Here is a 27,524-nt window from a genome sequence, read left to right on the forward strand (position 1 = left end):
GATATTTGTTCATTCTCTCCAAAAGATTTTGATGAAGAAGGATTATGCATTGTCCTCCGACCAGCCACTTTTTGACACATTAGAATTCTACAACTTACGGTTGCTATGTGTTATCATAAAATTCTTAATTCTGTCTTACCAACAGTTCTCTCATCTCCGCTATTTGCATTAAGTTATGACATTGCTTGTCTAACTCCTAGTAATAGATGCATGAAAATGACCCCAAGGTAGGCATTGTGAGGATCGAAGTCCTTGTCTTCAGTCCCTGCCATAACCTTCATCCACCAGCTACTGATCACCCCACCACCGAAACATTGTGAGGCTGAACCAGACTGTTTCAATCATGCTGACACACAAAACTGCAAATGTTGGAACTGGGAGCAGCAGGCTGTTGGAGGAACTCGAAAGAGTTGGGCAGCATCTGTGGGGAGAAAGGAACTGTGGACATTTCAGGGTGAAACCCTGCACCAGTCTTGTTTGTTGATTCAATTATGTTACTGCATGTCACTTCATGGCAAGCTTCAGATATAATTCTCTGTGATATTTTCAGCACTGGTGTCCCAAATGGCTGTGTCCTCAGCTTCTTACTATAATCCCCATACCGATATGACTGTGTGGTCAAATTCTGCTCTAACTCTGTTTAGAAATTTTCAGATGGCACCATTTTGGTGTGCCAGATCTCAAACAGTATGGAAAGGAGACAGAAAGTCTAGAGCTATGATATCATGACAACAATCTCCCCATCAATGTCAGCAGAACAGAGGAACCAGTTAAAGACTTCAGGAAATGGGGTGGATCAGTCAGTGGTGTTGACATGAGACCATGTTATTGGTATTGATGTATTATCACATGTACCTAGATACAGTGAAAAACTAGCTCAATGCATTTCTTACCGACTTCCCGCCTTAAACAGCAACTCATCCAAAACCCAGCTCTGCAACTCGCTCCCCTGCTCTGCAAAGTCCTTGTACACCCATCACACATGGCCCTGATTTGTTAATCCATTGGTTGAGTAGCTCTTCAGATTTTAACTTCCCATGGTCATTTTCAAATTCTTGCCTTCGACATCTGAAAGCCTTGCCACCACTGGTTGCTTACGCAGTGACTCCACAATGAGCATAATGCATTCAGCCGCCAAGTTTCTATGCTTTGAAGGTTCTTGCATAAACTAATTTGTTGGTGTAGTTCAACTTTCCCCTTTGAGACCCTTCTTATGACTGACTTCTTGACCAACTATTTGATCATCTGCCCTAATAATTCTCTTACGATCCTGCTGTCAAATTCAGATTGATAATTTCCCAGCAAAATCACTTTGGGGTGTTTCAGTGCTGTAAAACTGCTGTGATGTTCAAAGGAGATCTGTATGACACAGCATGTATGACATTGTCCTTTGATTTCTGGGACATGGCTCAAAGCAAAATAAAAAAAAAATCTTTTTTTCTGATACGTACTTCAAAGGAGCCAATATGAAATGAGACTGAAAACTTTTAATGAAGAACCAGTATTTGAGAGAAGTAAGGCAAGAACAGAAGACATTAGGATTCATTGAAGACTTGCTTGAAGCCTCACTTAAATCAGTAGAATATCATTGAGTCTTGTGAAAACCTGGCCCCGGAGGGATAGGACAGCTCATCAGAAAGGAATTTTCCTGTAACACTGGAAGTGAGAAGGTGAAATGGAAGAATCGCCTGCATAAAAGGAGTCAGAATTTTCCTATCAAAATGGTTATGTGAGGCTAGTGGCATTTGTGACATAGCAGCATGCATCCACCATGAACCCTGTTGTCATAGTTCTTCTCCAGCATAAAGGAGAAAATACCAGCCACAATTCAAAGAAGGCACAGTGAACACTTGAGGTTCAAGCTGAAGTATGTTGCTCGGGCTAAATGAAGAGAGTTTTACCTTGTACCTAACTGAGTTAGTTACGAGTAACCCGGACACTGGCTGATGCTGACACTGACACTAAGTGATAGGAACACAAAGTGTTGCATTCTTCAGCATTAACATCCTTCTTCTAACTATAACAAAGTACTTAAAACAAAATAAATGGAGTTTCCAACTCAACTTACAAAAACCCAGGGCTCATGGCCCATAAGGCCACAATCATTTGTTTTTTCGTTTCCCCACATAGCATCTTGGTAAAACTGTCTTGACACCACCTTTCTTCAGACAACACAGATCTGAAGGAGTTTAGTAGTTTACAGACAGAGATATTGGCGATTAAGTAAATTAATTACAAATGGAAGATACACTATAGATGAAATATTTCAGGGTATGAAAGTTATTAACAGCACTGACAAAGGTATTTTTTGTAACTTCCGGGAGGGGTTCAAATTTCAGGAATGAAGATTTGAAATTTATGTGTAACGTGGGCTGAAAATTTGATATGAAGGAAGATATGAAGGATAGCCCACTGAAGTGGGGAACATCAATATCTTTGTCAGACCGATGAATTTCTGAAGAAAGACATGATTAACAATGAAAAGATGGTTTGGTGGGGTTATTTTGTCAGAAAGTGATAGCCATGTCCAGCTGAAGATTATTTTCCCTTCCTTTGCTTTAAAGTTATATTAAAATTTTCTATTTTTAAATTCCATTTTCTTTCCATTGTTATTTTCTCTTGATTTAAACGTTGGATTGCAAAACAGATGCCACTTTCTTGGGTCTGCTTTGTTTTGAATTACAAGTTCAGCAGATTTACTTCAATACTGCAGCAATAAAAGTAAATTTAATGATATTTCTCACATTGATGAGTATAAAAAAGGTGAAGAGAAGACATTTTCCCATTTATAAGAATCTATATAAAATGTATTCAATGGTCTAGTGAGGCAGATGCTTGCATCTTGCTTGTGACTCTGATCAGTTGACACAGGCATATTTTGAATTATCCTTCATCACCAAATCAATCACCAAGCTTGAATGGAATCACCAAGTACATGCTTTTAAAAACAAAACAAAAAAAAATCCTGTAAGTAAACTTTTGATAGAAAGTGCACATTAAGAAATGCGAGCAGTCTTCTTGCTTGGAAAATTCATTCAAACAATAAGTGCTAAATATGTTATAACTTTTCTCTGTTTTGTTTCAACTCCAATGAAACAACTACTCTACTGGACATGCATCAGTGATACATAAATATGTAATTAAACAGCTGCAATACAAGTCTATGCTTGCACGTCATTTTTGACAAAGTCTTTACTCCAAAGTGCATCATTAAACAAAATTTCACATGCAAACCTTTTGAGACTGATGGCCCAGTTTGGGGGTTTTAATTGTGCATGATGGGGAGGACAATGGAGTTGAAGTCATGGTCATTTAATGCTGAAATGATCATATTTAGGGAAACACAATAGGTCAGAATGGAGGAAGTATGTGAAGGACTGAAGAGCTATAAGATGATACAGAGGTATGGAGTATCAGGCCACAGGCAAACTTGTAAACAACGTTTAGGACTTTGAAACTGAGGTATTGCTTTAAATGATCTTGCTTTAACCTCAAAAATTCAAGGCAAATTCAGTAAGACAAAATATCATTCAGGTATTTTAATGGGGCTATACACGTGATGATGACTAATAAGACTATCAAGAACTGTGAAAACAATCTGAGCTGTTGGCTTCTAAGGATTGGAATTCAACTACCTTATTTCTCTTTTTATTGGTAATCACTATTGTGCAATCTGCCCTTTCATTACGCTTTTTTATACTAAAAATAACCTCACTTTAAAACACTGACTCTTGAATTAAAGACTTTTGCCTGGATGAAAATTACATATCATTTTTTTTTAATTCAAAAATTAGCTACACAAAATTGAGTTCAGCAAAGTTAGTCCACCAAATCTGTCTGAAGTCCAGGAAAGAATTTCAGGTCAAGAGCTGATACATCGACCTTAAATAGGTGGGTTTGAGATTTATGTTAATACTACAAAACACAAATCACCCTACACATAGCTTTGTCTCCCAGGAGGCTTTAACGACAAAGTATGTCCAGTATGGATTGACATTAAAAACACTGGTGCAGGAAGTGTGGTAGTCTGATTTACCAAAGTCCGTAGTGAGGAAGGTACAGAAAGTTAGTGCTCTTTGTAGAGAAAATTCTAAAGATGACCTACCTAATCTCAAGAGGCGAACTGGTGACTGATGAAGTTCATTACACTGACGGGATCTCAGAAGTGTACGTTCAGGTGGAGCTGGACATCATCCTGGAGAAGACAGAAGGGTAATCAAAATTAATCACTGTTCTATAATGTCATGCTGCTATCAAGTTTATTAATTTCTGCAAAGCATGAATGAGGTCAAAGTTAATTAATAATATTCAACTCAAAATAACACTCCATGGTCAAAGGAAAAAATTCTTAGCCTGTCCGATCTCTCTCCCTAGAACTCAATCCTTCAAGTCCGGGCAACATCCCTGTAAATCTTTTCTGCAGTATTTCTTGTGGTGAAAGAAACTGAAACTATGTGGTTGTTTCTTAAATACTCCAATATTATTTATTCCAGGATTACTCACAGTAATGTGCCCAGCTTTAATCACTAATTTCCGGTCACTTTAGTCATTACTAAAACTAATCCTGGAAAGTTGGCTGACCTCACAGTGAAGTTCCAGGCTTACTGAACTCAGAACCCTCCAAGTTTGATTCCCAACGGCAGCTCATCTTACTTGCAGAAACCACTGGGGTGATACAATTGTCCCCAGTGACCTGCCTTCATATTGAGCAAATGTTAGCTAAGCCTCCTGTTCCTGATCTTTTCACCCAGAGTGTTTTTTTGAGATTGGAATAAATTACCTGAGAGTGTGGTGAAGGCAAACACTCTCACACCACTTAGCTGGGCTGAACATTTGAATCAACCAGGCATAGAAGGCCACGGGCTGGTAAATGGGATGTGTATTTCTGGTACTTGATGGTCAGCATGCACATAGTGGACCACAGGGCCTCTTTCTGAGCTGTATGACTATTTGAATCCAAGATGAATGTTCCCTGCTAGAATTAGGATAGCGGGATGGGATTGTGAAGGGATGGTTTCAGCCTTGGCCTAGTTTACTATAATCAGAATGATACCAAGACGAGCCTCTCAGTTTCAGAATGGTTTCAGCTTTAAAAGATTAACCCCACAAATAAATGAAACTGAGATCTTTTCTGGAGGAGTAGGGACACAGATTAAGATAAGGGGGAAAATCAGGGCATCAAATTGCAGTACCGAGAAAACAAAATTCAATAGCTTGTGTGAGTGACCATCACACGTGTTGTCTGATGCAGGAAGTGAGCTACTATCATCTGCCTCCACACCGTACAGAGCCATCTCTAACTGCCAATCTCATTTGTGTCCCACAGCAATTGAAGCCAGCTTGCTTTACATAAACCCAGCCTGCTCCTTAAAACGTACAATATGGTTGCTTTGATCTGGAGCTCCGTCTGACCTGAAGGAGTTTAATGATTGGGTTGTTGCTTCTGATTTGCCTCGGAGAGATTTTGTGGAAAGGATTGAGGGAAGGAGAGAAATGATGCATTTGTAAGGTATCAGAAGACACTTGCAACCCACCCCCACCGCCCAAGGCAGTGGACCAGATAGCCACAACAGTCAGGTGCCATGAATCAAGCACTGAGGACTTGATGCAATGCTTCAAAGCTTCAATGATCCACACAGGAGGCCAGTGCATTCCTCTTCAAATTTCACAACACAGCAACTACATCTCTTGCCCCAGGTACCGCACGACACGTTCATCACGCACCATCATCAAGGCGATTAAGTTTCATAATTATTATTCACAGAATCACCTCACCTACACAGACACTGCTGCAAATCTCAGGCACCTTGCTTGCTATGTACACTGCCAAACCACTCGACCACAAAAGGCACATCATTCAAACATATTGCGTGAAATTCACTGATTCATTTCCATCTCTGTTGCAGGTTAAGGATATTCAAAGCATAATCATAGGAAAGTAGAGTCAACCAGCAATGTGAGATTCATCTGCTTGTCACTCCTGCTGTGGGAGATGTTGATCAGGATACACTAATCCCTGAGCTTTTCCTTCATTTTATTGATGTGCTTTCAGCCCTCCTTAGGATCTCACTGTTGAAATCATTGCCCCATCTGCTATTCGCATTAACTTTGGGTGGTCAACTCTATCTCTTAAAACTGAGAGCATTCTTACTCCATCAGGCTGACCCTCCGTTTCATTTTGATTGGACAAACTAGGCAAAGGCTGAATCCATTTGTTCACCACTCCCACCCCTCCATCCCAACTTCAGTACGAATGAACTGTCATGAGTATCGTCCTCCTCACCCTTACAATTCTTTCATCCCACAGTCTCATCCTGTCATCTCAGAGGGTGCAAGTATAAACTCCTACTTTGATCAACTATCCCCACATGCAACTCTAACTCCCATCACCTCTTTCCAGAGCCCAGCGCTCAGTCTTTCTGCTTTGTGACCTCTGACATTTGTAACCTGGTTGAGTAGATGGACAGTGGTGATGAAGACACATCACTACTGTTTTTCCCACTTTCAAGCATCATCTCACGTACTAACACTATGCAATTTGAATTTATCTCAGAGGTGGTATTGACATTTTCTTAATTATTGAGCACTAGGGGCAAGCAACAGAAGATAATATCCACCCTCTGAAGGATGTCTCTGTATGACTTTGATTATGGAGGGCTTAGATAAGAACTTTGAGAGGCCAGTCTGTGTGAACAGCAGAGCACCATCAACCCTGGCAGCCATTCTGTCTATTGTTCCAAGGCGCCTTTGGGGAGGGTCAAACAGCAACAAAATTGTCACAGCAAGACAGTCCTCCACTCAATCATTTGTGGCATGGTAACTTGGTTTGCCCCCAAATACAAAGGCGTGGACAACTGCATAATGGTACTATGAAGCATCTGAAGACTGGCTGTGGTGAATCCAATGCAGGTGTTGACATGAACTGCCACTCAGTGGCAGTATTACCACTACTGCAAACAATTCTCAAAAACTTCTACGGATGCACCATGGAGAGCATTCTGACAGGCTGCATCACTGTCTGCTATGGGGGGTGGGGGGCTACTGCACAGGACCAAAAGAAGCCACAGTGGGTTGTATATTTAGTCAGCTCCATCTTGGGTACTAGCCTACAAGATACCCAGGACATCTTCAAGGAGCAGTGTTACAGAAAGGCGGCGTCCATTATTAAGGACTCCCAGCACCCAGGGCTTGCCTTTTCTCACTGTTACCATCAGGTAGGAGGTACAGAAGCCTAAAGGCACACACTCAGCGATTCAGGAACAGCTTCTTCCACTCAGCCATCCAATTCCTAAATGGACATTGAACCCATGAACACTACCTCATCTTTTTAATACATATTATTTCTGTTTTTGCACAATTATTAATCTATTCAATACACTAATATACACTAATTGATTTACTTATTTTTTATTGTTTTTTCTTCTATATTATGTATTGCATTGAACTACTGCTGCCAAGTTAACAAATTTCATGACGCATACCAGTGATAATAAACCTGATTCTGATTCTGCAGAAACTGGAAATCCAGAGTAACACACACAAGATGGTGGAGGAACTCAGCAGGTCAGGCAGCATCTATGGGGGGGAATAAATAGTCTACATTTTGGACAGAGACCCTTCGTCAGGACCCTTCCTCTCCATAGATGCTGCCTGATCTGCTCAGCTCCTCCACAATTTTGTGTGTGTTACCCCTGCTGGCAGAAAACCTGGGACGATGCTGTGTCATTCATTTCTCATGGTCAAATATTGTCTACGTAGTAAAATCCCTTTGTACCACAGAGGCAGAGCTAGCAGAGCTGCTACCTCACAGTTCCAGTGACCCAGGTTCCATCCTGTCCTGTAGAGCGCTTTCTCCCTACAGTTATGTGGGTTCCCACTTCATCCCAAACATGGTGTGACTAGGAGGTTAAATGGCCGTTGTAAATTGCTCCCAGTGAACACGAGTGGTAGAATCTGAGTGGAGCGAGTTAATAGGAACGTGGGAAAAATATATTACAGGGAATATTAGTGGGGGGAGAGCAAGAATGCTTTGTGAGTCATGTAAATTCAATGAGCTAGAATCTCTGATGTAACAAAATAAAGTAATCTGAAAGCTGACAAGTGGTGTCAGCAGAGCACTGTACAGCAGTACCGACATCTTCCTCAAAGAGCTGCTCGTCCCTGCTGTCCCTTGACATCCTGGATTTAAATCCAGTCAGCGCATGGTGGCTGCATCATTCTGCAGATGCGGCTATGTAGGAGCTGAAGATATAAACAGATCATGGCCCGCTCTTCTGATGGGGGGTCACTGGCAGTGTAGTCCTCATCCCGTGCTAAGCTTGTAGATATGCTCATTTTTTGTAGGGACTTTCAAGAACATGGTCTTATGGAAGAATTGTTTAGCCATTTGTTGCTGAGGTTCCAATCACAGACAGCTCTCTGAATCCCACCTGGTGGAAATGTTTTTTTTTGTTAAAATCTCTCCTTTGCCTTTACTAATCTACCCATTCTCTCCAGCAGAATGTCCTGCTCTCTGCTCTTGTCCAGCCATATAGTATTCCAAGGGAAATATTTACTTAAACAACCATGTCAGGGAATAATTAGATTGTGCCTTATAAGCTGGGAGAAATTCCATTCGCACCTGACATACCACTTAGCAATTTTTATTCTAGGAACAGCAAACACTTGCATTACCACCAGCTGAAATGAATCAATGACCACCATTAGTGTAGCCTTGTTGCTGAACATGTGTTAGGCAGTGCGAAGTTAAGAGAGGATGTGAACTCAAGCACTGTGCTCTGTAATTGCAACCCTGGCATCAGGTCAGTTTTGCACAATTTTTGGCTGGCGTTGGCAGTACATGGCCTGACACTCCGTCAATATGGCACACGTTTAGGGGAAGCCATCTTGGATCTCATTCAATTGTGTAGCCACCAGTAAACTGTGTGCCAAGGGGCCAAATTTTGCAGCCAAAGCATTTGCTAAGTCATCCATCTGTGGCGCATATCAATGGCTCTACTACACTTGAACCTCCTGTGGCAAAGGTAATACTTCAGTCAACACAGAGAGCTTTGAAAGCAGGAAATGAAGTTTAGCATGCGTCAGTTCCTTTTCGAGGAGGGCAGGGGGGAAGAAAGATACATAAATATTATGTCATTTAATAAGGCAGAGAAGTGACAAGAGCTACAGGTAACCTACAGGGAAGCTACTAGTCAGTGCTTATTTAGTCTGATGTCTCACTGCTGGTAGGAGCTCCTTCACAGACTGAGAATCGGAGCAGTTGAACTGGCACCAGCTGACAGAAACAAACTGATGAGATGGCTCTTTGGGAATCGCAGCTTCAGTATAGACATCAATCTTGCCTTGCAGGCAGCTTGTGCTGTTGTACGAGGTGATGGACGGCACATCTGCCTACCTTTCAGCTCTTAAAGCGCAATGACCCCACCACTCACCTGTATGTCAGTTCAAAGCATTTTCCCAGACTGCTTCCTCTGTTTTTGCTTTGAAATTTAATCAGGATCCCTGTACATGATGAGGATATTGAAGACTAGTTTGGTAATGGCTACATCCAAGTATTTCCTTGGAGTCTCAAAGAGAAACAACTAAAGCCACAACAGAATATTAAGTACTTTACTAGTGGTGACATTATACACCTAGTGTCCATCTTATTTTGGTCCTCAGCTCTGAGTCAGGAAGACAATGGGGGGGGGGGCACAGCCTCAAAATAAAAGGATGCCCTTTTAAAGCTGAGATGAGGAGAAATTTCTTCAGCCAGAATGTGGTGCATCCATGGAATTCGTTACCATGGGTGGCTATGGAGGCCGAGTAAATAAGGAGATTGATAGATTTTTGATTAGTAAGGGTGTTAAGGGTTATGGGAAGAAGGTGGGAAAATGGCATTGAAAAACAAAATCAGCCATAGTTGAACGCAGAGCAAACTCAATGGCCTAATTCTGCTCCCATACCTTATTAAGGTCTTTTCAAGAGTATAGGATCAAGCCTGAGTATTGAGTACATTGCTGAACAATGCTATACTGATGTACAAAAATTCAGTTATTCTCAAAGATCCCAAAGGCGTCAGTTTGTGGAATTCTCGCCAGCTCACTCATAGTGGTGCTGCCAATCCCTTCCTTCTACCCAGCAGTATTGGAACTTATTGAAAGCAGCCGCTAATCTCTGTCGCCGTCCAGGAGAGAAGGCTCCCTCACTGGACTCTACTCTGCTGAGCACCAGAAAACTAGGCAGTTTTCCTTTGGCTGACACCTACCCAGTGACTTCAGCACCAAAGAGTTGTTCAGGAGGGGCAGGGAAGTTACAGCAGATTTCAGATCTCAAATATCCGTCGGCACAGAGAGAAATTACTGATGGCACACAGTAATTAATGTGCAAGACCTTGGTTTCATTCATCATTCAGTACAGAAACTCTGAGCTTAAAACAGCTATTACCTCCGCTCTTGCCCAAAATGACCCTGACTGGAGACTGAACTGGAAACCTTCCTGGACTGCTTGACTTAATTCCTCACTAAGCAGTGCACTTTCCAATTGGGAACCATTTATGATTAGTCTTAAAGGAACCTGAGGCAATCAATAATTAATTCTGTTTTTCTTCAACGTCTGATGGACCAGAATGTAATTATGTTCTGAATATACTGGAATAAGCACTGATGACAGCAGCTAACTAGGTAACAGGGTTTTTGCGAAGCATCACTAAACATGACAAGGATCGAATTTTACAGATTAATGCAGTATGGATGCCTTTTATTCTTTGGTAAAGGATGAATAGTGGCTATTTCAGTCAACATAAAGGCAGAACCCATTAAATAATGATTCTTTAAATTGAACAGAGACACAAACAATTCTGAAGCCCATTAGATTCAGCTCACATTAGATGGTTCACGGGTTATTCTTTGAAAATAGCTGTGCAGCCAATCTTCTTGGTTGGGCAACTCTGAATCACCTTCCGTGTTGTCAATAATTAAGGTTCCTGGTGATTGTGCAGGTGGAACAAGGCTGGTCCTGACTAGAACAATTGAGCAGGAAGGCAGCAGAGACCAGGAAGGATCTGACAGCTTAGAACACATCCAAAACATCAAATCAGATTCTTGCTAATTTACAGCTTGCATCCTTAAAACATTTGAGAAAGAAGAGTACAATGAGCAAACAATATTCCCACAAAATCTTCTTTTGCTCCCAAATCATTGCAATTAATGTATTTTCTCTCCAATGTTACAATACTTCTCCTAAACAGAAAAAAAAAGCATTTCAGGATGTATATTGTGTACATTTTTCTGATATTAAATGTGACCCTTGAACCTTTGAAATAGCACTGATTGCTTGAGAATGATTGCTAAGGAGAAGCAACACAAACTTATTTTTATCTGGTGCCTTTAATATAATAAAACAGCCAAGGCAATTCATGGTGCATTGTCAAATAATACTTTTCCATGCTCCATGCAGGAGATATGAGAGCAGGTGTCTAAATGTGGAGCCAAAGGCAGATGTGAAGGAGGCTGTGGATGCAGGAAATGGAAATGGGAAGATTTGGGGAAGGAATCTCAGACCTTGCATCTTCTACAGTTGGTGAGACAGTGATTGTTACTGGCAATTGACTGGGCTGATTATTACAGTCATTGTTAATCCTGAACTCCAGCAATAAATACAGGGTGCTACTTTCGAACACAGCTCTGCATACTTGTCAAATGCAGAAAGACTTCACCAAGTGACATAGAGTGTTATAACATGGAAACAGATCTTTGGACCACTAAGTACAGACACCAATCACCCAATCACGCTCATCCTCTATTAATCCCATTTGTTTATTCTCTGCATACTCTCATCATCTTTCCTCCTGATTCTACCACTGACTAGGGGCAATTTACAGTTAACTAACTAACCGACACATTTCTGGGATGTAGGAGGAAACCAGAGCTGTACAGCCAATATTTCAGCTTGCATGTCTTATACTTCATTCAGCTTCTGTACAACAGAAAACCTTGATCCATCCAACTCTAACCTCCAGTACATATACAACTCCTTTTGCCCACCACTGACCAGTGCGCCTTCAAATGGTGAATCCAGCACTACACAGATCCCTTCAAACTCCTCCTTTATGGCAGCCATTAAAATCCATCTCTAAGATTAAATCTTTGGCCATCTCTATAAATATCTTTTATGGAAACAGCCAAGAGACAAAGATGAGTAATAAAGATGAGTAAATGTTTATTGTACAGAGCTACTAGATAAGGGACATGACTACAGTTATAGAATACAGAACAATGCAGTGCAGGAAAAGGCCCTCCTTCGGCCCATGATGTTGTGCCTAATTAATTGAACTAGTAATTAAATATCTAACAAAGCTAATCCCTTCCACCTACACAAATCCAGAACCCTGCATTCTCTGCAAATTCATGTTCCTATCTAAGAGCTTCTTAAAACATTTCTATTACTGAAGCACCTTCAATTACTCCAAAAGACTGAGGTTTGGTAAAATACTGAAAGGTTTTTATTCGCTGTACAATACGACCTCCACAGTGAGTGTCTGCCCCCGGACTGAGGGGGAGGGGCAAGGCGAACACCTTTATACAGGACTCTGTGGGAGGAGCCACAGGGGCAGTCAGCAGAGGGGTGTGTCCAGACAGGTAACCCAGTTACAACATATATACATGGTTTACCACATTCACCCCTCCTTTTACCTCCACCCTGGGCAGTGCATTCCAGGCACCCACTTCTCTGTGTAAAAAAAATTACTATGGATACCTCCATTGAACTTCCTCCCTCTCACCTTAAATGTTTTAGATATTTTGACCTTGCAAGAAAGGAAACTAGCTCCCCACTCTATCTGTGCCTTTCAATCTTATGAACTTCTATCAGGTCTTTCCTCAGCCTCTGCCACTCCAAAAAATACCTAGTTTGTCCAACTTCTGTTCACAGCATGTGCCCACCAATCCAGGCAGTGTGCTGGTATACCTCTTCACCTCTTCTTTAAATATACACAATGACTTGGCCTCCACTGCTGTCTGTGACAATGAATTCCACAGACTTACCACCCTGTGGCTAAAGAGATTCCTCCTCATCTGTTCTAAAGGGACATCCTTCTATTCTAAGGTTGTGCCCTTTGGTCCTAGACTAATGGTTCCCAAACTTTTTTGGGTTTCAACCCCCTTGGCTCCCAGACCACATCGCCAGCAACCTCCTCTACCCTTCCGGCCATTTCATAAAACCTGTTAAGAATTTTGATTTATGATGCATAGTGAAAGAGAATAGGGACTGCAAATTCAAAGCAATAACAAATAATTGCAAAAATTATTCAAATCTATTTAAAGCTACAAATAAAATTATTGATTTACAGTAAAAATAACTTTTATCAACAATTGTAGAGCATACCTTAGTAGCCCAACTATTCACTACTGCATTGCTTTTTCAACTTTCAATGATATGGATGGGCTTGCTGCAGTGATATCAGCTTCTCAGCATCAGGCAGAATGACACTCAGGAGTCTCAGATCCCCATGTTTAGTAACTTGCAGTCTGTTTTGATGCTTTTAAAGAAGTTGGCAAACTGCACTGAAACCACGCTCTACTAAATATGATGTTGGAAATGCAATAAAGAACATCTTGACCATTCTCAACAGTGCAGGATAGCGTTCAGAGATTTCCTTCTGCTACCAAAAGTCTCGGTCTGATTTTTTTAAACTCGGCTTCAGCTCAGAGTCATTTTGTAGTAAGATCAGTTCTTCCTCTGTGCTTGCTGTTAATTTCTCATTACAAGTGTTCAGAAATGGATTTATTACTCAATCTGGAATTTGCATGGAGAAAAGATTCTGAAATCTCTCTGACACGTGTGCACAGTACACTTGAAGATCATTATCTAGTATTCTCTCTTTCTCTTCCTACACAGAGAGGCTCGGAGATTGAACAAGGTCTCAAAGGCCAATGTTGCACTTAAATAGGGTTAAATGTGCAGATGACAGATTTGACTTTGGTAAGACTCGCATCATTTCCCGGCAATTGAACATTGATTTCATTAAACTTTGCAAATAATTCTGACAAATAAGCAATGTCATGCCTAATACATTTGAGTTGATTACTGAATGAAGCAATTGAGTCTTCAAAGAATTTTATTACAGTTTCAAAAAGTGCATAAAAGCATCTCAGCCAGTTTCCATTTGAGAGTCATCTGACTTCTGCATGCAACAGCAAGCATCAAAGTCTTTATCATCCTCAATACAAAGTTCTTAATGTTGTTTGGAATTGATAGCATGGACTTGATTTTATTTACTGCTGTAATAGCAGTATTTAATGATTTGGGCTGACATTCACTAGGTTTTTTTCTGACAAGATGTTGTCTGTGAATTACATAGTGAATGGTAAATGTGTTAGGTATAGCTCTTTTTAAGAAAGTAATAACCCCACAGTGGTGTCCTGTCATTGATGGTGCCCCATCTGTTGCACAAGCAAGAATGTTGGTGCATGGAATGCCCTTCTCTTTGAGAAATTGCTCAGAAATCTGAAATACTGAATCCCCCCATCATATCTGTTTCCAGTCCCCTTGAAAATGACAACTCTTGAACTACACCTTCACCTTTTATGAAGAGAACATAAACAAGAGGCAAAGATTTGTTGCTGGCAAATTTAGTTGTCATAAGCATGTTGCACAATGTATCTTCCACGTTCTCAGACATTTCATCTATTCGTCTTTGAACAGAGCTGTCACTGAGCAGAATCACTTTAGTTATTTGGTCCGGTGACTTATGCAAAACCATATTCAGAACCTCCCTTATTGCTGGCAGAATCAGATCTTCTCCAATTGTATGGGCCTCTCCAGATTTAGCAATGAGCAATGTAATGTTGTATGAATCATGCAAACCATCACTGTTATGTTGTGAAGAGCTGGCAAACAGGTTTTGAAGTGTATTCTGTTTGAAAGTTTCCACCAAGTGAATGAAAATGAGCCAAGTTCTTGCTTGTTTTATCAGAGTGCATTCTCTTCAAATATTCAAGGAGCCTGGAAGGTTCTGTTGCCTCATTTGAGAAAACTTTTTCACACAATATTAACATTGGCTGCCGTTGGTTGATTGATGTTGGTATAAATCTATACTTTGGATACTCCACACTCTACTGTCTACACTTCTTTTTCACTTGGTCTGCTTCTGCCATTTTGATTATGGATTAACAACCACGGTCAATCACCTATTGTACACGTCCAACTCCAAGTGCTGCTATCACTAAAGAGGAAAGTTATGACATCATCATAGCTCAGGCAAAACCCGACTCTTTGGCTGAAGGTACATAAAGTGGGGCAGCTATATCTCAGTTGGGCCGTGGGTCAAGACCATTCAAAAGGGCGGATTTCCTAACTCCATTGAACACCATTCCCTAATTCACATGAATTGTGCCACCGCATCATCAGAGTATGGGAATCATACTCTACTAGTTAAACTGTACCACAATAGTGAACAGCAATAATGCCCAGAAAAAATACGGTTTCTTCAGTCCAAATTTCTCATGACACAAATGTCACACTGCTTTTCAACAACTACAATGTGTTTCAAGCAAAGTCTAAGAAAACTGGGGCTTAGCAGGAGGTTAGTTGATTAAGTGATGATTGTAATCAATTATGAGGCACTGAGGATCAAATTAAGTCTGTAATCCTTCTGCTGTCCCCCTTGCTATTGAGTGCCCACCCCCATTGTCTTTTTATCTTCATCGTCCCCTTAGAACCTCTCATCCCCACTTTGGGAACTATTAGAATCTCTCATTAATGAAAACATCCTCTCCATATTAACTATGACCATGCCTTTCAATACTTGGTAGGTTTCAATGTGATCCACCTTCATTCATCTAAGCTCCACTGAGTACAGGCCCAGAGGCATCAGACACTCTTCATACATTAACACCATCATTCCTGGGATCATTCTTGTGAACCTCCTCTGGACTCTCTCCACTTCAGGACATGCTTTCTTAGATATGGGCCCAACACAGTTCAGAATACTCCAGATACAGTCTGACCAATGTCTTATAAGGCCAAGGCTTTATATCTTGACTTTTATATTCTAGTCCTCCTGAAATGAATGTTAACATTAAATTTGCCTTCCTTGCTACTGATTCAACCTATAAGCTAGCTCTTGGGGAATCCTGCACTAGGACTCTTAAGCCCCCTTGTACCTCTGATTTCTGATTTTTTTCTCCAAATTTAGAAATAGCCTATTTCTACTACTATAGTGCATGACCATACACTTCTCTACACTGTATTCCATCTTCCTCTTTTTTGTCCATTCTCCTAATCTGTCCAAGTCTTTTTGCAGGTTTGCCGCTACCTCACATTGTCTGATCCTCCACCTATCTTTGTATCATCTGTAAACCTGGCCAGAAAGCTTCAATTCATTATCCAGGTCATTAATGTATAACATAACTAGAGCATACCCAGCACTGATCCCTGTGGAACACTAGTCACTGACAGCCAGCCAGAAAAGGCTTCCTTTATTATCTTTGCCTCATGCCAGTCCGTTAATCTTCTCTCCATGCTAGTATCTTTCCTGTAATACCATGGTGAGGCTGGACAATTTGCATGTATAGCACCTAGTCAGGTGCCTTCTGAAAATCCAAGTAAACACCATCCACTGACTTTTCTTCTATCCTACCTGTCATTTCCTCAAAGAATTTCAACAGCTTTGTCAGGCAAGATTTTCCTCTTAAGAAATCATGCTGGCTTTAGCCTGTAAGTAACTTGAAACCTCAGCATTAATTATGGACACTAGCATCTTGCCAACCGCTGAAATCAAGTTAGCTGCCCTATAATTTCCTGCCATTTGCCTCCCTCCCTTCTTAAAGGGTGAGTGACATTTGCAATTTTCCAGTTCTTCAGAACTAGTGATTCTTGAAAGATTACTACTAATACCTCTACAGTCTATTCAGCTACCTCTTTCAGAACCCTGGGGTGTAAACCATCTGGTCCAAATAACTTCAGACCTTCCAGCACCTTCTCCTTATTAACAGTGACTACACTCACTTCTGCCCACTGACACTCACATTTCTGGTATACTGCTCATGTCTTTTGTCGTGAACACTGACGAAAAATACTTACTGAAATTTTCCACCATTTCCTTGCCCACCAATACTACCTCTCCAGTGTAATTTTTCAGCCTCTTATATTATTGGGCAGCTTTTAGTATCCGTCTTTTATATTCTTGGCCAGTTTACCTTCATATTTTATCCTTTCTTTCCTTATTGCCTTTTTAGTTGATTTCTGTTGGTTTTTAAAAGTTTTCTAAACCTCTAGTTTTGCTTGTATGCTGCCTTTGACTTCCCTTGTCAGGCACTATTGCCTCATCCTCCATTAGAATGCTGCTTCATTGAGATGAACTAACCCTGTGCCCTCTGAATTACTCCCAGAAACTTGAGCCATTGCTGTTCTGTGTCATCCCTGCAAGTGTCCCCTTCCAATCAACTTTGGTCAGCTTCTCTCTCCTGTCTCTGTAATTCCCGTTACTCAATACTGATACATCTGATTTTAGCTTCTATCTATCAAACTGCAGGGTGAATTCCAGCATATCATGTTCACTGCCTTTTAAGATTTCCTTAACTTAAGCTCCTTAATTCAATCTCATTCGTTACACAAGAGCTGATCCAGAAATGCCCTTTCCCTAGTGGGCTTGACCAGAAGCTGATCTAATGAAAATCTCATAGCCATTCTACAAATTCCTTCTCTTGAGATCCAGCACCAACTTGATTTCCCCATTCTACCTGGTTATTGAAATTACCCATGATCATAGTAACATTGCCCTTCTTACATGCCTCTTCCATCTTCCCTTGTAATGTGTACCCCACATCCTGGCTACTTTTTGGAGGCCTCTATATAACTCCCATCAGGGCCTTTTTACCCTTGCAGTTCCTCAACTTAACCCACAAGGACCTACATCTTCCGATCCTTTCTAAGAATTTGATTTCACTTTTTACCAACAGAACCACCCCACCCCTTCTGCCCTCCTGCTTGTCCATACAAGGTGTATCCTTGAATGTTAAGCTCTCAGCTGTGATGTTCCTTCAGCTATGACTCAGTGATGCCCACAACATCATACCTGCCAATTTCTAACAGAGCTACATGATCATTTACTGTTTAACGTCTACTGTGTGCATCCAAATATGACACCTTCAGTCCTGGTTTCCTCTCCATTTTCAATTTTGCCTTTATGTTACCTCGATGAATTCTTATCTCTTTTCAAACTTTTTGTCTTATTTTTATTGTGGTGACTTTGGCATCCTCTCCTGCACTCTCCTTCGCTTCTACATGATCCATACTTTTTCAAGCTGTTGACACCACTTTATCCACCCACCATTTAATTTAAAGCCCGCTCTACCACTCTAGTTATGTAGTTCACCAGGACCCTCTTCCTGCATGGTTCAGGTGGAGCCCGTCCCATTGAAAACAGCTCTTTCCTTCCCCCATACTGCTGCCAATGTCCCACAAACTCAAACACACTTCTCCCACACCAGTCTTTAAACTATGCATTTAGCTCTCTGTGTCTATTAACCCTATTGGAATAGATTAGATTAGATTCAACTTTATTGTCATTGTGCCGAGTACAAAGCCAATGAAATGCTTTTAGCATCTGACCAGAAATGCAAAAAATAGTGTTATTTACAAAATAACTGTGAATAAAAAAAGTGCTACAGCACAAAAATATAAAAGTACTGAGACAGTACAATATGGGTACAATACTGCTTAGCGCTGTGATGAGAGGTTCAGCAGTGTCACAGCCTCAGGGAAGAAGCTCTTCCTGTGCCTGCTGGTGTGGGAGCAGAGGCTCCTGTAGCGCCTACCGGACGGGAGGAGAGTAAAAAGTCCATGGTTAGGGTGAGATGCATCCTTGATAATGCTGTTCGCCCTGCCCAGGTAGCGTTTACGGTAGATGTTCTCAATGGTGGGCAATTGGGTGCCGATAGTCCGCTGGGCAGTTTTCATCACACGCTGGAGTGCTTTGCGGTCCAATACGGGACAATTGCCATACCACACTGAGATGAAGTTGGTGAGCGTGCTCTCAATGGTACAGCGGTAAAAGTCCGTCAGTATCCAGGGACAGAGGTGAGCTTTCTTCATCTATCATCTTTCTTAATCTATCACAAACAACAAAGGTAGACACGATACACTACTAACCACAGACTTACAATCAGATAAGCAGCCTTTCACTGCTACTCTCTATGTCATATCGACAAATTAATTTTGGACCCAATTACCCACCTCCCCTTGGACCCCATGTGTCTTAATCTTATTGGACCAGATTACCAAGCAGGTCCTTGTCAAATGTCTTTTTTAAAGTCCACGTTGACAAGGGCTACTGCCTAGCGTTCATCAGTCTTCATAATTTCTGAACCTTTTGCCAGGGTTGTAGTAAAATATGGGCTCTGCAAATGGCATCAAGGGCACCTGAACCAAAGATCGAGTCTTGGTTGCAGAAACCTTCAGTGTACTCAATCCAGTAGATGCTGACTGCCTCCCTGGCCTCAGTTTATCTCTCCGGCTCTTGGTTGGGGACATGAGGACAAGTGAGGGGGACAGGATTTTTGTACTATCGATGGCCCTTAATGTGGTTGTCAGTTAGTTCCAATTAAATAGTTTATGGTTGGGGATTAACGAGTGGTGTAACATCGGTTTCAGGTTTGATGATGTGGCAACTGGTAGCCACTTGGTGTAGAGTTTGCCGATTTACTGAATTCATCCTGCAAGAGCTGGACTTGTTTCCGGTCGGGGAGAACACCGCCCTTGACAAAAGCACTTCATTGTATTTTCTTCGATTGGTTTCAATAACACAGAAGTGTTTTTCCCGGAATGGTTTGGATTTTTTGCTGTCCTGTGCCGTTTACAGATATTTCTGTTTAATTCGCACAACATATCTTGCAGCACTCAAGATAGGGCAGCGTGGAAGTGTAACGGTTAGCGTTACACTGATACAGACCGAGGCTCGATTCCGCTGCTGTCGGTAATGAATTTGCAAGTTCCGCTTGTGACCATGTGGGTTTCCTCCAGATGCTCTGGTTTTCCTACATTCCAAAGACACAGATGTTCGTAGGTTAACTGGTCACATGGGTTTAATTGAGCAGTGTGGGCTGCAAGGTCCTGTTATTGTGTTGTATCTCTAAATAAAATAAAACAGACTATCACAGCTACATGTGGAATGGCTGCACAGACCAGGGGGTCTTTTCTAACTAGCATTCAATAACCTTTAGCTTATAACTCTAATTTTCTCGTTACATTATTCCTGTGAAGTGTAACCCAAAATCAGACATCCCACCCAGCAAAAACTGACTTCAGAGAAGTAGCACCATCAATTTGCGGGAGACTTCCGGGAGAGATGGGATGTCTGCAATAGAGTAGCTCCTTAGCAGCTGGCCAGCTAGTTTAAATAACGCTAGCTATGCTAATGAACGAATGACACCTGTTAAACTCACCTCAACATGTCTTTAACAGTCTTAACCCACCATGGGCAATAGAAAAGTCACTGTTGCAAACAGTGCAGCGAGCAACACTGTCATTATTTTTGACCCCTATTAGGCAGGGGTACACTTTAGGGTAGTCTGGGGTGACGTACGTTTTATACTTTCTTTTTTTGGAACACTCTGACATGGCGCGTTCTCTCTCTCTCTTGCTCTCTCTCGTGGTCGCTCTCTCGCTCTTGCGCTCTCTTGCTCACTCTCAAAAAAATTGAGTTCCGTGATATTGTACATAATTTGCGGGCATCAGTGAGCCACTATTAATATGCAGGAGACTCCCGGAACTTCCAGGAGAGGTGGGATGTCTGCCCAAAACAGATTAGGGATTAAAATGGAGACCTTCCCTCTCAAGATTTAGCTGCAAAACAAGACAATTAAACGCAAACAACAGGAATTCTGCAGATGCTGGAAATTCAAGCAACACACATCAAAGTTGCTGGTGAACGCAGCAGGCCAGGCAGCATCTCTAGGAAGAGGTGCAGTCGACGTTTCAGGCCGAGACTTTCTTAGTCCTGACGAAGGGTCTCGGCCTGAAATGCCGACTGCACCTCTTCCTAGAGATGTTGCCTGGCCTGCTGCGTTCACCAGCAACTTTTATGTGTGTTGCTTGAAGACATTTAAACACTGTTTTTAAGTGCACTTACCACTTGAAAAAATATTTTCTGTTTTTGCTTTATTTTAATGCAATTTTGATCATCCAAAACCATGATTTGGCTCCCTATGCCGCATTAATGAACAAAGCACTGTTTTTTTTCTCCCCCCCGTGAATTCATTCCTGCCATTCTGCAGCTGGGGACAGTTTGAAGTCTTTTAATAAAACAGTAGCTCTTTGGTGAATTCTGCCCTCATCAAATATTGGAGCTGGAAAAAAAAGCTGCATTTACACATAAAGCAGCATCACATCAGATTAGAAAGCTCCCGCAACACCACTCCAACAACCTACTTCTGAATCTAACTGGAAGCAGCAGCACCAGCTACAGGTTGCAGTAGCTTCCAATTTTCCACATCAGCTACACTGCAAACTCCCCGAGGAGGCTGGACTATTTACTGTCAAATTGGGAGAAATTTTATGATTTAGCTCACAGCTATAAGGCATTGTATTGGCATCTTTGGACAGTGAGGCCTCATTAAGATTTTGGCATTGGGTAACTGGTGTTTAATATTACATCTTTGCTGGAAACCAAACTTGGCTGTAGTACTCGTCAAGCATTTCTGTGAGTGACGGCATCATTCAACTTTTGAACAATGCAATTCTTGTTCCAGAATCCTGTGTCCCTATTAAATGTGTCACCAGTATTAGGAATTGCTTGAAGCACCTGTAATCCCCTTTAGCAGAATTATAGGTGAAATTACACTAACAATTCAACGGAGTGGGTAAAACCCTGCGGAAGTCGCTGGCGTAGGTTTCTGCACAGTGTGATTAGATGAAAGGAATATGAATTCTTAAAAGGAATGGAAGATCACAGTTCAGCTTGGTTTAAGAAACAGAGCCACGTGGCGCAATTAAGTTAGCACAGATAGAGGATTAAGTCTCTCTGCTGTGTTTATGCTGAGGTTATCTGCAGTCCCTGCTGTACAAATGAGAAATGATGCTAGTTTTAACACACTCAAGATCAATTTGACTAAATTCAGCATCAACACACATCAGACCTGTGACCTTTCTCGGCACGATCCAAGATCTCACTCTGGAGCACATTTTGGATTCACACGACAATTTAAAATGCTGAAGTTTGTGACGACAGGAAAGAGCAAACAGTGAAAAGGAAAAAGTGAACAGCAGCAACTATCATCTGTGACTCTGGCTCAAGTGCTCGGCTCCTGCAGGGACCAGCCACACTGTTCTGGCTCTTGCTAGGATCGTGTTCAAATCATCAGATCCTGCCTGGCCCGGAGGCAAGCCTGGCTCGGGCACCCACTGGACCTAGGACTAAGGCCTCAGCTCCTACAAGACCCAGGCGCAATTCCCCAGCTTCAATAGAGTACCAAATCTTGTGGGACAAAGACCCAAAAGTCTGGTTCCTGATAGACCCCATGCTGATCTATTGCATTCACCCTATCGGATTGCTCTTTTTATTTCCTACTTCAGCACTCCCCCCGCCCACCCCCCACCAACCAACTTCTCTGAGCACTTGGGTCATTATTTCCAGATCTGATGAAGGTTCACCAAACTGGAATATAGAGAGGAGTGTTGTTTCCATGTGGGTGGTGTATTTGTGAGGAATCACTGCCTGTCTGCCTGCCTCCACTGCTGCATGTGCCATCAACCACTGCACTCTTGCACTTCAATGTGAAAGATGGCAATGAGCTGAAGGACAGATGTCAGCACACCCGGGCACCTGCTCTGTCACCAACTCCAGAACACTTTTCAGACCTGGCCCCTCAGCATTATGCCACGTGTGATGGCAAAACAAGCGATGGATCCAATTGTTTATTTTGGCTCAAGAACATGCAGTAAAATGATAATTTTAGCAAAGTTTTCTGCTTATCTTTGTTTATCAGGTCATAAGATATACAAGCATAAGTAGGCTATTCGGTTCATCGAGTCTGCTCCACCATTCAATCCTGGGCTGATCCAATTCTTCCAATCACCCCCACTCCCCTGCCTTCTCCCCATACCCATTGATGCCCTGGCTAATCAAGAACCTATCTATCTTTGCCTTAAATGCACCCAATGACTTGGCCTCCACAGCCGTTCATGGCAACAAATTCCACAGATTTACCACCCTCTGACTAAAGTAATTTCTCCGCATCTCTGTTCTAAATGGACGTCCTTTAATCCTGAAGTCATGCCCTCTTGTCCTACACTCCCCTACCATGGGAAATAACTTTGCCATATCTAATCTGTTCAGGCCTTTTAACATCCAGAATGTTTCTGCAGGATCCCCCCCACCCCACCTCATTCTCCTGAACTCCAGGGAATACGGCCCAAGAGCTGCCAGATGTTCCTCATATGGTAACCCTTCCATTCCTGGAATCATTCTCGTGAATCTTCTCTGAACCCTCTCCAATGTCAGTATCTCCTTTCTAAAATAAGGAGTCCAAAGCTGCACACAATACTCTAAGTGTGGTCTCACGAGTGCCTTATGGAGCCTCAACATCACATCCCTGCTCTTATATTCTATACCTTGTTACGTACCCCGTAACTGGGTTGTCAAACCAGCAGAAATGGAACACTCATTGGAGTCTGTGATTACTAGAAACTAATGAAGTTTTATTTAAAAAATAAGTAATACAGTACACTAACTGTAAGGATATAAATGTAACAGGTTAGCAATGATGGTATACACATATACACAGAAATAGGGTAATAGGAATCAACCAAGCTCTATCGCAGTCTAGAAGTAAAATGATCGGTCTTAAGGTGAAGCAGAGTTCAGTTCAGTCTAGTGCAGTTCGAAGTAATCGCTGTTGTTGTACCGTTGGAGGGAGAGAGAGAGAGAGAGAGAGAGTGAGAGATACAGTTGAGGTTTCAGGCAAACTTTTCGAGGCCTTCTGATCCCGTTGTGGTCACCGACTGTGACCCCTCTGTTCCGGATGCGATCGTTCTTCTGTGGTGAACCCGGCACCTAGGCAAGGGCAGACACACACCAGGTTCCCACCGATCGTACCTTTACACCCTGTGAGCCTCTGACCAATTTCCACGAATCGGTCCTCCAAACTCCCACCAACTTGTGGGGCACAATGCTCTTTCCAGGGTCTCGTGGCGTGTGTCCTGTGCCTTAGGAAACCCGCTATTTTATCCCCCCCCCCGATGGGGTATCACCTGTCCATCAAACTTCACACTTCCTATTGTCTCAGCAGGATTGTTAATGAACAGTTCAAGTTCAGAACAAACTGTCTGTGGCAGACGCCAACATACTGAATTATGTATCTTTCTCTCTCATTATTTCTCTCTTCTCTCTTATTAGCATTTTGAATGGCTCTCCTTTGTCTCTCGTTATCTCTCTCTCATTAACAGCATCCGTTCTGCAGCTCTGGTTGGCTTCACACATGACAACCTCTAGAAATGAATGCCAACGTTGCATTCGTTTTCTTCACCACTAACTCAACCCGGAGGTTAACCTTCAGGGTATCCTGCACAAGGACTCCCAAGTCCCTTTGTATCTCTGCATTTTGAATTCTCCACCATCTAAATAATAGTCTGCCTGTTTATTTCTTCCACCAAAGAGCATGACCATACACCTTCCAACATTGTATTTCATTTGCCACTTCTTTGCCCATTCCCCTAAACTATCTAAACTCTGCAGACACTCTGTTTCCTCAAAACTACCCACTCCTCCACCTATCTTTGTATCATCTGCAAATTTAGCCACAAATCCATTAATCCCATAGTCCAAATCACTGACATACATCGTAAAAAGCAGTAGTCCCAACATTGACCCCTGTGGAACTCCACCGGTAACGGGAAGCCAGCCAAAATATGGTCCTTTTATTCCCACTCTCTGTTTTCTGCTGAATAGCCAATGCTCCACCCATGCTAGTGACTTCCCTGTAATTCCATGGGCTCTTATCTTGCTAAGCAGCCTCATGTGCGGCACCGTGTCAAAGTCCTTCTGAAAATCCAAGTACACCACGTCTACTACATTTCCTTTGTCTACCGTACTTGTAATTTCCTCAAAAAATTGTTGTAGGTTAGTCAGGCAGGATTTTCCTTTCAGGAAACCATGCTGGCTTTGGTCTATCTTGTCATGTGCCTCCAGGTATTCTGTAACCTCATCCCTAACAATCGATTTCAACAACTTCTCAACCACTGATGTCAGGCTAACAGATCTATAGTTTCCTCTCTGCTGCCTCCCACCCTTCTTAAATACCGGAGTAACATTTGCAATTTTCCAGTCATCTGGTACAATGCCAGAATCTATCGATTCTTGAAAGATCAGCTACTTCCTTCAGAACCCGAGGGTGCATTCCATCAAGTCCAGGAGATTTATCTACCCTCAGACCATTAAGCTTCCTGAGCACCCTCTCAGTTGTAGTTTTCACTGCACAAACTTTACTTCCCTGACACTCTTGAATGTCCGGTACACTGCAGATGTCTTCCACTGCGAAGACAAATGCAAAATGCGCATTCAGTTCCTCTGCCATCTCTGCATCTCTCATTACAATATCTCCAGAATTATTTTCTATTGGTCTTATATCTAACCTAAACTTTCTTTTACCCTTTATATACTTTAAAAGAAACTTCTGGTATCTGCTTTGATATTAGTCACCAGCTTCCTTTCATAATTCATCTTTTCCTTCCTAATGACCTTCTTAGTCTCCTTCTGCAAGTTTTTAAAAGCTTCCCAATTCTCTATCTTCCCACTAGCTTTGGCTTCCCCGTATGCCCTCTCTTTTGCTTTTACTTTGACTTCACTTGTCAGCCATGGTAGTGTCCTTCTTCCATTCGAAAACTTCTTTTTGTTTGTCTTGCACTTCCCTCATTTTTCGCAGAAACTCCAGCCATTGTTGGTCTGCTGTCCTTCCTGCTAGTGTCCCTTTCCAGTCAACTTTGGCCAGTTCCCCTCTCATGCCATTGTAATTTCCTTTATTCCACTGAAATACCGACACATTGGAATTTAGTTTCTCCTTCTCAAATTTCAAACTGAACTTGATCATATTGTGATCACTGTTCTCTAAGGGTTCCTTAATGTTAAGTTCTCTTATCACCACTGGATCATTGCACAGCACCCAACCCAGCTCAGCCAATCCCCTAGTGGGCTCAGCTACAAGCTGTTCTAAAAAGTCATCCTTAGACATTCTACAAATTCTCTCTTTTGAGGTTCAGTACTGGCCTGGTTTTCCCAATCCACTTTCATGTTAAAATCCCCAACGAATATCATGACATTGCCTTTCTGACATGCCTTTTCTATCTCCTGCTGTAATTTGTAATCCACATCCTGGTTGCTGTTTGGAGGCCCATATAAACTGCCATTAGGGTCCTTCTACCCTTGCCATTTCTTAACTCAACCCATAGAGACTCTATCATATGTCATCCTTTCTAAAGATTTAATATTATTTCTTATACATAGGGCCACACCACCCCCTCTGCCTACTAACCTAATTTTCCAATACACCCTATGGCAGCGAATTTTTGTTTAACTAAATGACAAGAGAATAACTTGGAAGGAACTAACTTTTAATTATTTGATGTCATTAAAATTCTAAGTACATTTATTATCAAAGAACGGATAAATTATACAATCCTCAGATTTGTCTGCTTACAGGCAGCCGCAAACCAAGAAACCCGAAACAACCCAATTTAGAAAAAATAAAGACCAACTCTCAATGGGCACAGAGAAAGAGGGGAAAAAAACACAAATCATGCAAGCAATATAACTGAGCAACACCAACTGTATTCCAAACCGAATTGGGTCCGTAAATCCAAATCTCTGGAGAAACCCGGAGAAGATCCAAATTAACAATATTAACCAAAACGTGCGAAGGTCATTGACTGCCAAGGGATGCATAGAAATCTTCGCTCCAATTGTGGTAAATTTCTGGAATTTTCTGCCCCTGAGGAACCACAGGAGGTATTAAAAGAAATAGTTTTTGATAGATCATGGAGTTATAGGTTACAGGAAATTAGCCTAGAAGAGGAATTGAAGCCTGAGGCAGATTTGCTGTCATTGATAGGACCAAGCTTGAAGGACTGAATGGCTGACCCCTTTCCTATTTTCTGGCACATGTAAAACCATCTGAACGGTGCAAGGGACAGAGGCTCAAGTCCCACCATCTGTTGCCCTGACAACACTCGTCGTGCTTCAGGAGGACCTTGGATCAGAGCCCTTCTCAGCCTGCTGCAGCCGTTAAGTAGGGCCATGGAATTAGCATGAAAAGCAAGCGTGGGTGGTAGGTTGAATCAAAAATAGTCTAGCACATTGTATTCCCGTCTGCATAGATGTTACCTGCCCTACAGGGCATTATGTATACTGCCTGTGAGCATTAAGTACTTGGAACATGGACAGACACATGGATAGGAATGGTTTAGATGGATATGAACCAAATAAGGACAAATGGGACTAGCTTAGATGGGCAGTTTGGTTGGCATTGGCCATTCAGTGCCATATGACTATGCAT

The 27,524-nt window shown here is 41.9% G+C and overlaps 1 protein-coding gene across 1 annotated transcript in view; it reads right to left on the reverse strand.

Moving 5' to 3' along the window:
- Nucleotides 1–27,524, reverse strand: part of sema6bb (sema domain, transmembrane domain (TM), and cytoplasmic domain, (semaphorin) 6Bb) — a 576,599-nt gene that overhangs the window by 432,678 nt on the left and 116,397 nt on the right. Inside the window, exon 2 of the mRNA XM_063032161.1 lies at nucleotides 4,106–4,195. The gene's annotated coding sequence lies outside the window, so the exon portion shown is untranslated. The remainder of the gene's footprint in view (nucleotides 1–4,105; nucleotides 4,196–27,524) is intronic.

This window comes from Mobula hypostoma, chromosome 24 (assembly GCF_963921235.1).
Source record: "Mobula hypostoma chromosome 24, sMobHyp1.1, whole genome shotgun sequence".
NCBI lineage: Eukaryota > Metazoa > Chordata > Chondrichthyes > Myliobatiformes > Myliobatidae > Mobula > Mobula hypostoma.